Raw genomic sequence first — 12,128 nt, forward strand, 5'->3', positions numbered from 1 at the left:
TATTCACATTGTGAAAGAGAACATCATATGAAGAGGCATTGTACAGAGAGTCAAATCAGTTGTCCATCTGGCTGATTATTATTTACACCAATTAGCAATAACTCTCTAGGAGCTCAGTCAGAGGTCTTTCCCAGAATTGTTACCTGATGAGATCCTTTTAAACCGAGCACATTTCAGGATTTCCTTCACATACAACAATTTTTCGGTGATACTGCAGTGAATCGTTGGCTGGCCCAAACCAAGCCATGTAGCTTTCATATCTTTCCTTTATTTGTCATTGTTGGAAGATCTTTCCAGCTCTTTCTATGTACATTTAAGGGACCCAATAGACTGAGCAACACAGTCATTTATAGAGGTGATAATACAAAATGAAGTCTTGATTCCATCCGAAATGGAGCAGGAGTTAACCTTGGACTGCACTGTTGTTAAGGGTAAGTGGTTTTGTTGCTCAGTGAAAGGTGCTTGCCACTGCAAATGGGTGGGACATGCATGTGTGCAAATAAATACGATGGTTTCTTAAGTGGCATTTGTATTAGATAGGGGTACATTATACTATAAAGAAACAGGAACATCTGCTCTGACTTTGGTTACAGTGACCTATTCTTTTTGTTGCTAGAATTCCAAAACATGTTTAAGCTGCTCTTTCTGCTGATGTAGGTAGAGAGTGTAGAATGACTTTTGCTTGAATGCTTTGTGCTGAGAGAGAATGAGATAGAGAGAAAAAGATCAAAAGTGACTAGAGGCTTGAAGTGGTACAGATAAGATTAGGAACCATTGTGAGTTGCTATCTACCTGCATTATGTTACAAGAATATCTGAAATTAGTTTATATAATGTTAATTCTGTCAGTTTAAAAAAATGGAACATTTTTCATTACTTTGAAAAGTTTCAAAGGAATATTGTTTCCTGAATTACTGTGGATTCATGGTGCTTTGGAAAGATCATTTTCTTGGCACTGAATCATATTAGTCAAAAATGGAAATGATATGTTACAGTATGCCGTTCATGTGTTTCTTAGGCAGGATTGTTATATAGCAGTTTTGTTCAGCCTAGTTTTAAAAAATTGTGGCAACGTGCCATCCATTATTAAAGTTTTGTTTTCCCAGGATGTTGATTGCACATAAAAACATTGCCTATTTGATATACTGAGAGCCAATGTTGAGTAGTGGTTGGAGGTTGGACTGGGAGACCCAGGTTCAAATCCCTACTCTGCCATGGATGCTTGCTGGGTGACGTTGGCCAGTCACACACTCCCAGCTTAACATACCACACAGGGATATTGTGAAGATAAAATGGAGGAAGAGGACAATGATGAAAGCCACTTTGAATCCTCGTTGGGGAGAAAGGTGGAGGAATACGTGAAGTAAACAAATACCGGGGCTTCATAAGAAGAGGCTCTGAGCAGAAAAATATTTGTGCTACCAATGGTAGGCATTTACTGTTCCCGTCTGCACCACTCATATCGATTTATTTATTTACAGATTTTATACCCCACCTTTGGATGTGGCTAACAGATTAAAAACATACATAATAAAAGTGCATCTTAAAAACCATTATAACTAAGTTACACATACAATACAATAAATTGCATAAAAACAACACTTAAGACATAGGGCAGGAAGGAGTGGTTACTGAGGGAACACTAAACAAAAAAGTCTTTACCTGCCTGAGGATGGCTTTCTGATCACCTCTGGGTCTGGAGGAACTATATGTGTAGTGCTTTGTCAAAGCAAGGTAAGTGAATAGGATTCTTTCCCTCTTCTTTTTCTACCAGCTGCAGGGTGCCTCAGAGGACTATTGATAATACAGAAACTGGTATAGACTGATGAAGGCAATGGAATTGCAACAATACAAATGATCATTGGTTTAGTACATAATATGAAAAGTCCCTGTGGGCAGGAGCTTAGAATAACATATGAGACACAAATGGAGGAAATACAGCGGAGAAAGCTAACCAAGTTACCCAGCTTCCTTCAGTGCAATAATGAACAACAAATTAGTTGCAGAACTAGAGTGAGGGACAAGTAATTGCAGTCTCATTCCTCTTACTATCTACATGTAGTTCAGTAAATTACCTTAGTCAGTTTACTTATTAGACTTCCTTTTGTACCCAGTATGCTTTACTTCCTCTTCACCTGATAGTCAGAACAATAATGAGTGTCAAACATCTATGATCTCTTTGGACCTAGGTGGTTCAGGTAACCATGGCCTAGTGGTGTCCTCCATCAAGAATGCTGCTGCCAGCGATTCCAGACCTTCTTTTACAGGGTCTGATTCTTCATCCGTATCTGTTGCAATCTTCTGATTAAAAAAAAATACTTGGACCATTCTCCCTGGTTGCTACATTAGCTTCCCCCCTGCATTGTGATTATTTTCCTTTGCTATTGGAGGAGGGAGGAGCATTATTTGATTATGATGGCAGCTAAGCCATAACAGAATTAGAGTTAAATTCTGTGTCTGTGAAACACAAAGTGCTTCCAAACTTTTGGCAGCTGCTTCTTTATCTCTTCTTTAATATCTTCTCTTGAGTTGCAGACCTGGAATCAGAATCATGTTATCGCTATGCAGGCTACTACACAAGGAAGGTATTCTGATGATTTACGAGGCTGGGGCTACTCTTGGTTATAGCTGAGAGAAGATTCTTGATTATCTCTGTGCTTCAGAAGAACTTGTTACTGAAAGGTTGACATTCATTGACTTCCTCTGAGCACATAGTGGCCTTCCCTAGGCTCTCCTCCCCGTGGATATTTAATTAATTAAGTCATTTGTTCATTCCCCACCTTTCTCCCCAATGGGTACCCAAAGTAATTTATGATGTTCTCCTCTCCTCCATTTTATCCTTATAACGACCTTGTGAGGTAGGTTAGACTTACAATGCAATCCGGGTTGGGGGGTGGGGGAGGAAAGTGCTTAGGGAGTAGACTAAGGGGTACGCCACTGTAACTTGGACTTACATGGGCGTAACCCCCCCCCCCCCACACACACACACTGGTGGCAAGGTGAGGTGCATCCCTGCTGCGACCCAGCAGTGGGCAGGAGACGGCCCGGGCAGGAGATGGCCCGGCCCAGATGGAGGTGTGAGTGAGGCATAAGTCTCTGTGCTGGCGCCAGGGGAGTGGGCTGGGGGGCAGCCCGCAACTTAGTTGGCTCCCAAAGCTGCTTCAGGTCCAGGCACACCCACTGCAGTGGCAGAAAGATATACTGCAAAAAAAGGTAGCGTAGTCCATTGGTCCCCATTGTACAGGGAAAATTTGCTTGCCGGCCCAACTCCTGGCTCACCCAAACAGCTCGGTGGAACGCTGGATGCTGGCTACCACCTGGACCAATCTGTATGTACCCTCGTGGTGGCCTAACCCCCCGCCGTGCACTCAATCGGGCGCCCTCTGCATAACTTCCTCTTGGGGCGCCCATGAACTCAGGTAAGTTGAGAGGCAGCTGGAGGCTCTGCCCAGCAGCCCCCTGACATGGGAACTTAGAGCTGTGGGGACGAAGCAGGAGAGGGTGCTCATGGTGGTGGGGCACAAGTGCACTTGGGGAACTTTGCACTCCCTCAGGGGAAGATGCGCCTAGTCTGGAATGTGCCTAGTCTGGAATGTCATACTAACAAACTCTACCCAAGTTTCCTTGCAGGTTATCTGACACCTGAGTCCCGGCTCGTGAAGGGGCAAAGGTCCTCTGACAAGTAAGAAGGAGCTGGGGTGGCCTCCCAGTTGCCCCCCTCCCTTCATCCGCACCCTCCTGAACACCAGCCTCTGCAGATGAGGCTTGCTGGTGGTGGGCAGTGGCTGCCCTTGCCAGTCACGAAGGCAGTTGCCCAGGGAACCACCTCTGACATAGCCGTTCGGGGGGGGGGGGCGCTTCAGCTTCTCATCTGGGGGCTCTGTTCAGATCCCCTCAGCCAGGTGCCCCCCCCCATCAGAAGAGGAGGTGCAGCTACAGGTCGGGGTGACTGGGTTTTTGTAACTCCCTGTTGTTCATGGGTCTGAGCCCCTCAACCGTCTCCCTCACAGAATCAGACCATCCCGATACAGATGAGGAGTGATTTCTCGCCAGAGGAATCATCTGCCTACAGACTTCACCTGTGACAATGGAGCTGCCGCCGCCACTCCCACCCATAGACACCCTCCTAGAATGTGCAGACTGGGCTGGGGCTTGCACAACGCCAGGTCCCTTGCTATACGTGTGTCTGTTTCCCTTTCAGACAGATCACAGCCTGCTGGGGAGGCCAAGGAACATGGCTGTTCCAACTCCCTGTGATCCTCCTTGACTGCCATTCAAGTCCAGCCCTGAGAGTGTTTCTCCAGTCAGCCTGCATCTCAACCTCCCTCCTGTGAGGGCAGCATGAGGAATGGATCTGGCAGCTCTGACAGTTGCGCAGGCTGGCTTTGCTTTTGGCATGGCCGGTCAACGTTGGGTAGACACGTGTCCAGACACCCTCTTCCCTTTTCGCAGTTCAATAAAATTTGTTTTGAACACCAACCCCTCTCTGGTCTGTCTGCTTGCCATTGGATGACAGTAGGCCCCCTCCACTTCCCCAAAGGGCTGCCATTCCACACTTCGAAGTGAATAGTCTCTGACCCTGGGCTGGGACAGGTGGGGTGGTTCTGTGCCTTTAATTGGCTCTGCAGACCGAAAAAGCAGGTGTCCAGTTGTTCCTTGGAGACTCCAGTCCTGACCAGCTTCCCTCCCCCTCCTCCACTAGGTTCACGGTGTGCCTCAGGGTGAGACTTGGAGTGTAGCCTGTGTGTGTCTGGTGGTGGTGGTGGTGGTGCTATGGAGGACTCCGCTCTCCTGGCATCTAATAAGCCAGCAGAAGACCTCTGCATGCGGGGAGCGAGGTTGGTGTGTGTGTGTGTGTGTGTGAGAGAGAGAGAGATGGAGCGACATCCCGAGATCTCAGGAGCTCTTCCCCTGTGAGGCCATACACCTCTCCCGTTTATGCTTTGTGGAGCCAGGGATGGACTCTGGGCACCTTGTGCTGGGGAGTAGGATGACAGCCCCTGGAGCAGGTTCTCTGGCCCCGCAGGCCATCATTCCATTCTGGGGGACATCATCCCGGGACTGGAACATGGCTTGCAAGGCCCACCATGCATTCTCCTTACACCTTTTTGAGGTGGTGATGTGTAATGGAGCTGCTGCAAGTTGATGGGCATTGGCTGTTCCCATCACATCCAATGGTCCTTCCAGTCTCCTCGATGGTCCCCAGTGGGCAGCACTGTAGGCTATTGCAGCCCCCGCCCCCGCTCACCCCTACATAGCTGTCTTTCCTTGACCATGGGGGGCTGAACCTGGGTGCTGGGTCCCTCTTCACTCTTCACAGCTTTTCTGGTCCCACTTTTCAGGGAGGGGGAATCTGTTTCCTGCGGCAGGGTAGGGGAGATTTGCAAGTGAGCAGAACTGCAGCCACCAACCTGGCCCTCATCAGAAATGGGGGTTGGACGAGTGAAAGGGTGGGTGCCCTGTTTGCATCTTCAGTGTTACCTCTGCCTCCCCTGGCAGGAATGCCTGCTCCCTGACGGGCTGTGTGTGTTGCTGAGCAGTGGAGATTGCAGCCTGGCTGCACCACTGCTTGACCCTTGCGCACATGTCAGGGGAGCAGTGCGGCCATTGGCTGGTGCTGATGGGATTGTCAGGGGAACAGCGAGTGGGTGCACTTGGTAGCGGCCTTGCCGAGGTCATGTGTGAGCAGTCAGCCCAGCCTCCACCATTTTAATACCAGTTTTCATATGACTGCTCATGATATTAAAAGTGTACAGGCCTCTGGAGTTTAAAATGGCTGCAGCACTGCCAACCAGAGAGCCCGTCGTTGCCAGATCCTGCCCTGGAGAACCAGGCGTGTATGGAATACCATATTGGAATGCAGAGGCATTGTGATGTAACTGGCCTCATTGTCCACCCAAGCTCTGGAAAGTCCAGAGCAATAAAGGTCTCGCTGAGTCACCCCCACTTAACACATTCCTGTCCCTCTTCCTGTGATGACATTTCCTATCCATGATCGAGGAATTAATCAGTTGGCATTCATAAGCATGTACAGTCGTTCCTGGCACATTGTATCCCCTCCTAAAAACACTTAAACTGGCTCCAGCACTTCATCAGGAAAACTGTCCCTTTTGTGCAGTGCTGGAACTAGTTTTGCATCTGCTTGCGCGCACCCTGACAGCCATCAACCAAAGTACTCGAATCCTTTGTTACACCCAGGAACCGACTATTAGACTCTTTGTCCTAACTGCCAGGAGAACTCTCCTCTGACTTAGAGTACATTTTACCTATAAAGGTAGGGTCCTGGCTCCATTCAAATCATGCAAGCTTCCTGGCTTCTTCCTTAGGGGCACTTTCCCTAAGTCTCTCTTCGTTCATGCTTGCTCACTTTCCTGGATCCATGAGCGCTGTTCCACACCTCTCTGGGCTGACAACGCAGGACGTTTGAAGCTTCTCTCCTATGGATTGGACCCCTCCTCCAGGATAGGTAGATATAATGACTCCCTCTTAATCTATTCCCAGGCTTCTGGCTATCATTTCCTAGGACTGTCTCTGTGTCTACGTGTGGTTATTTCCCTCAGTAATTGGCGTGTATGTGCATGAAGTTCTGTACCTTAAAATAAAAGTTATTGATTGATTTGAAGCACCAGACTCGCTTGGCTTATTGGGATTGGGACCTGGTATACATAGGTGATAGATTCCAGTTACCGCCTCTCATATAGCCATCTTCCTTGCCAGCTAATTCCCCCCATAATCATATTTGTGCAAGGAGACCACTTCAGGTAACACATGTGCCAGTGTGGCTCTCCCACAAAAATCTATAGGGAGTGTCAGAGTGGCACCACTTTTCCATTGATGCATGGGTGCTGGTGCCGGACCAGACCTTAGGACTGGACTGCCCAAGTGTGTACGTGGCCCAAGGTCACTCAACAAACTTTCATGGCAGAACAAAATTATTTACATTTTACACACCTTTGTTTTGGTTGACACCTGTTTCACTCTTTTTTGGGGGCAATATTATTCATAATGGTTTTTGTGGGTTTTCCGGGCTGTATTGCCGTGGTCTTGGCATTGTAGTTCCTGATGTTTCGCCAGCAGCTGTGGCTGGCATCTTCAGAGGTGTAGCACCAAAAGACAGAGATCTCTCAGTGTCACAGTGTGGAAAAGATGTTGGCAGGTCATTTGTATCTACTCAGGAGGGGTGGGGTTGAGCTGAGTCATCCTGTAAGAGTTTCCCAGGGTGTGGAATGCTAATGGCGGGAGGCTTCACTGTATCCTGAGGAGGTTCTTTTGCATATGGATTGGTGCTTGATGTGCTAATCTTCTCTGCAGGGCTATTGTCGAGTATAGAGTGTTTTGTTAGCCTGGTGTTTTTCAGAACTGGAAACCATGCTCTGTTCATTCTTACGGTTTCTTCTTTCCTGTTGAAGTTTTGCTTATGCTTGTGAATTTCAATGGCTTCCCTGTGCAGTCTGACAAAGTAGTTGGAAGTGTTGTCCAGTATTTTGGTGTCCTGGAATAAGATACTGTGCCCTGTTTGAGTTAGGCTATGTTCAGCCACTGCTGATTTTTCAGGTTGTCCAAGTCTGCAGTGTCTTTCATGTTCTTTTATTCTTGTCTGGATGCTACGCTTTGTGGTCCCGATGTAAACTTGTCCACAGCTGCAGGGAATACGGTATACTCCTGCAGAGGTGAGGGGGTCTCTACTGTCTTTTGCTGATCGTAGCATCTGTTGTATTTTTCGGGTGGGTCTGAATACTGCTTGAAGGTTATGCTTTTTCATAAGCTTTCCCATCTGATCAGTAATTCCTTTGATATATGGCAAAAACACTTTTCCTGTAGGAGACTGTTTTTCCTTGTTTGTTTGATTCATCCTGGGTTTGATTGCTCTTCGGATTTCATTTCTGGAGTAGCCATTTGCCTGAAGTGTGTGGTTTAGATGATTAATTTCCTCATTGAGAAAGTGCGGCTCACATATCCGTCTTGCGCGATCCACTAATGTTTTCATTATGCCTCTTTTCTGTCGGGGGTGGTGATTGGAGTTTTTGTGTAAGTACCGATCAGTGTGAGTTGGTTTCCTGTAGATGCCAGCCACAGCTGCTGGTGAAACATCAGGAACTACAATGCCAAGACCATGGCAATACAGCCCGGAAAACCCACAACAACCATCGTTCTCCGGCCGTGAAAGCCTTCGACAATACATCAACATGATATTCTTCTCATGATTTTCAGAAATTGTAATACTTCTTCCCACATGATTTGCCATGGTATACATTTATGTCAATTAGATTTAATCTGGAAAAAAAAGCTGTATTTGGTCAGAAACTAACAGCGCTATCCAAAGCAATATTACACTCTTCTAAGTCTATTGAAATCGGTGGGTATAGAAGCTTGTAACACTGCTTAGGATGGCACTGATCAAGACTCAACGGACAGTATTAAGGCTCTGTTCAGATGTCACATAAGAACATGGTTTATTTGAACTAATTGTGGTTAATGTGATTATGTGAATATGGGCCACTCTGCTAACTATGATTAATCAGGATATGTAAAAGCAGGAATTGGACTCTTGAATCTGAGGCCAGTTATTTAACTCCAGGTATCTCAACTATAGTTTTATTAATTTATTTAATTAGACTTATATTTCGCTAGCCGCTGGAATATTATTTTGTATAATGTGCAAATTGGAACATCCTGGCTTAATCTTGGTTTCCTTCCCTGGTGCTGCCCTTGCTGAAGTGCTGGCTAGCATATGAGCTGGATCTCTATATGGAAGGCAGGGGAAAGAGCAACAGTGATGAAGGCAAAAGATTATTTGTGAGCCAAATCCTGCCTTCAAACTAACCATAATTAAATTAAACCATGGTTTTCCATCATGTCTGAACCAAGCCTAATCTTATAAAACTGCAGCTAATACAGTAATCAGAGTAACTGGTGATTAAATCAATAGACATGCTAAAAAGAGTATGGAAGGATTCGATAACCTTTGTTTGTTTTAAAGTACACACTCATAAATTATTTGGCTATATATAGTTCTAATAATGGTTTAAATTACATGATATGGAGGTTTGGAACTTGTTTTCATTTTTCATTTCAACACTGAACATACCTTTGGACTGTATGACTTTGAAAATACTGGGACAGACATTCAGATTCTCTTTGTACCATACTTAGCAGAGAAGATGACAGTCACCAAACAGCTATAGTTGCAATGTTCATATCTTATGGTCACTGCGCTCAATAGTAAAGTCTACCCAATTTTTTTTTACTCTTTCATATATATTATTTTTATAAGTAAGTTATAAGTAAGTATGGGTAATTAAACCTGCAGTTTGGCACACTTTCCAAGAAATAAACAAGAGGGAATAAAGAGGGACATGACTTCTGAGTAAATGTGCACAGCAAGTTAATCAGTTGCCTTTTCTATATGACTCTGTATCAAGAACAGGATTTAACCAGTTTCAATTTTTCTTTGAAATTTTAATTCATGTTTTGAAAAAAAATTACATTAGATCCCAAACTGACACATCCCCCAGTTCTCAGTGCTGTTAGAGAAATTAAAAAGTGGTTAAACATGTGAAGAAGCCCTTTTCATAATCTGGAAACCATTTATTAAGTATATTAACAGATAGATCCTCATCCCTATTAGAGGTCTGAAATCTTTTGAGTGATTTGATAATGTGATGGATAGAAACAATTAATGTGTTTTTATAACAATATGTATTACAAAACATCTTGCCTTTTTTTTGCATCTTTTAACCCTGCTGGTGTATTAAATTGTTTTGTAATGTCTTTCATTCAATGAATCTTTAATTCAATATAATCTGAATAAAGTTTTTTTTTAAAGGAAGATTAATAATAATAATAAAAACAGTCCAAGTGCCAACTAACAATTCCTTGATCCAGACACTGAGGCTCCACAGAGAGTAGTATCCACCGGCATAAACACTGGAGGGAATGGGAGGGGAAATGTGTCCTGTGCTTAATTTGGGATGGGAATTACTTGGGTTTGTTCCATATGTAGTCTTCAGTTCCCAAGCTACAACTGACAGTTCCTGTTCTGCAGAGGTTCGTTTCATATTCAAAAAGCTTCCTCTATGTCTGTACTTTATCTAAGCACTGAATTTGGAAAATTAATTTTGGTTGATTCCATTAGGGCTGTGCTCAGAGATTATTTGAGAGAGAGGCATTGCTTGTCGGTTTCTATGATTTGTATTAAAAAAACTATCTTACTTGGAAGAATGGATGAAATTACAATGTTTTTGATGATGTTTGTACAATGGTCCATCAGGGACTTAACCCCAGGGATTATACCAGGAAGACCTGGAGCAACAGGGGAAGCCTACATCCCCTATTCCCAGGGGATATTTATGCTCAGTGTATCAAACAATACTTCTTATAATTAAAAAGTTAGAGAATGTTACAAGAAATTTAACCAAATTTGTTGGGAGAATGAACAAAGTGACATTTGCACAATACTTCGTATATTAAAAGTTCCATTTATAAAGTATAATTATTAGTAATAATTTTTGCTGGGACTCAAAACATTATCAAAATATATTTTTCAAAAAGAGAAAGTATAAGCAAAACAACGACTATTTCAATTCTTTGACGAAATCTACAATGTTAATGAACATTCAAGTTTAGCAATCAATTTATGGAGAGCTAATAAAAAGTGAATTTGGTAGTAAAACCCCAAACAAGCTGGGTATGCATTTATTTTCTTTGCCACATTTCGGCACCCTTTAAAGTAGCCCAGAAGAATAATAAAAACACAAAATTTTAAACATTGCTATAAAACTTGTTTTTTAAAAAAGGAAAACAGCAGTGATATGGATTTTCTGGAAAAAATAGAATATGTTCTAAGCAGAGCACAATCTAATTTAGTGCATTGATTTTTTACCTATATTTAGTAAAAATAAATAAGATATATTAAGTCACAATAGCAACAAATACTTAAACAGAAATATTTGATTGGTTGGAAATTGTGTGATTTAAATTTTATATTCAAACAAACTCAATGCTTTATGTGGAAATTATTTTTATTGGAATAATATTTATAAAATTTAAAGACCATCAGTCATATACTTCCATTATTTAAATTTAAGAGAGATACATGTCATTAGCACTGTGGATTCAGTTTGCCCCAATCCACATCAATGCAAATGGAGCATGTGACATTGTGACGGAACTAAAGGGTTCCAGTGTCAGACTAGGATTTGGGAGACCAAGGGTCAAATCCGCACTCTGCCATGGAAGCTACTTGGGTGATCTTGGGCCAGTCATACTCTCCCATTCTAACCTATTTTACAGGAGTGTTATGAGGATAAAATGGAGGAGAATTATGTAAGCCGTTGTAATTCCCCATTAGGGAGAAAGGAACGGTATAAATTAAGTAAATTAAGTAAGTAATTTATGGTTAAGTTTTCCATGGCCTTCTTGGATTTAGATAGAAAAGAGAGATTGACTGTTTTCTGAATATTGGTAACCCTGTGCCCTGGATAAATCTGTCTTGGTGGGTTCATGTAGATGTTAAATGCCATGAGGACTAAGGTGGAAGCTTTGGAGAATACCACAGGCCAAACCCAAGGGTTTGAACAGAAGTTTACCAGCAAAACTTTCTGGAAGTTGCTTTCCAAAAGAAAAAAAAAGACTAAAACTGATACAGGACATTAAGACTATTATCAATGATGCAGCCCAGAAACTGCTAGTATCAAACTCCAGTGAGATGCAAAAAACGACAGCTGGGGGGTGGAAATCTAAAGGGGAAAGTGAGCTGCATTGTCTAAATGTAAGCAAGCATGAAATGTCAGTTTGTAACAACTTCTGTACTGCTTGCGTACATAGTGTAGAAGTTGCAGTGGCCATTTGTGGCAACCCCTCTGGAATTTTGCTCTTTTAATACATTTACCCTGAAATCTGTGGTGAGTTACCTCACCCTGACAACTGTGCAGAAATCATCATCATCATCATCATCATCTATCCTTAGGTTTCTAGAACATGTAAGTTGGGTCATTACCAATTTCTCACCCTCACTCCAGTGAATTACAGCAAAACAGTATGGAATTTTGGACCAGATGAGTTAAAAGCAGTGAACTTCAAACATATTATTGTTGCCAACCTCAAAACATTTTATCTCGTCTCATCACG

Source organism: Eublepharis macularius, chromosome 8 (assembly GCF_028583425.1).
Source record: "Eublepharis macularius isolate TG4126 chromosome 8, MPM_Emac_v1.0, whole genome shotgun sequence".
Lineage (NCBI taxonomy): Eukaryota > Metazoa > Chordata > Lepidosauria > Squamata > Eublepharidae > Eublepharis > Eublepharis macularius.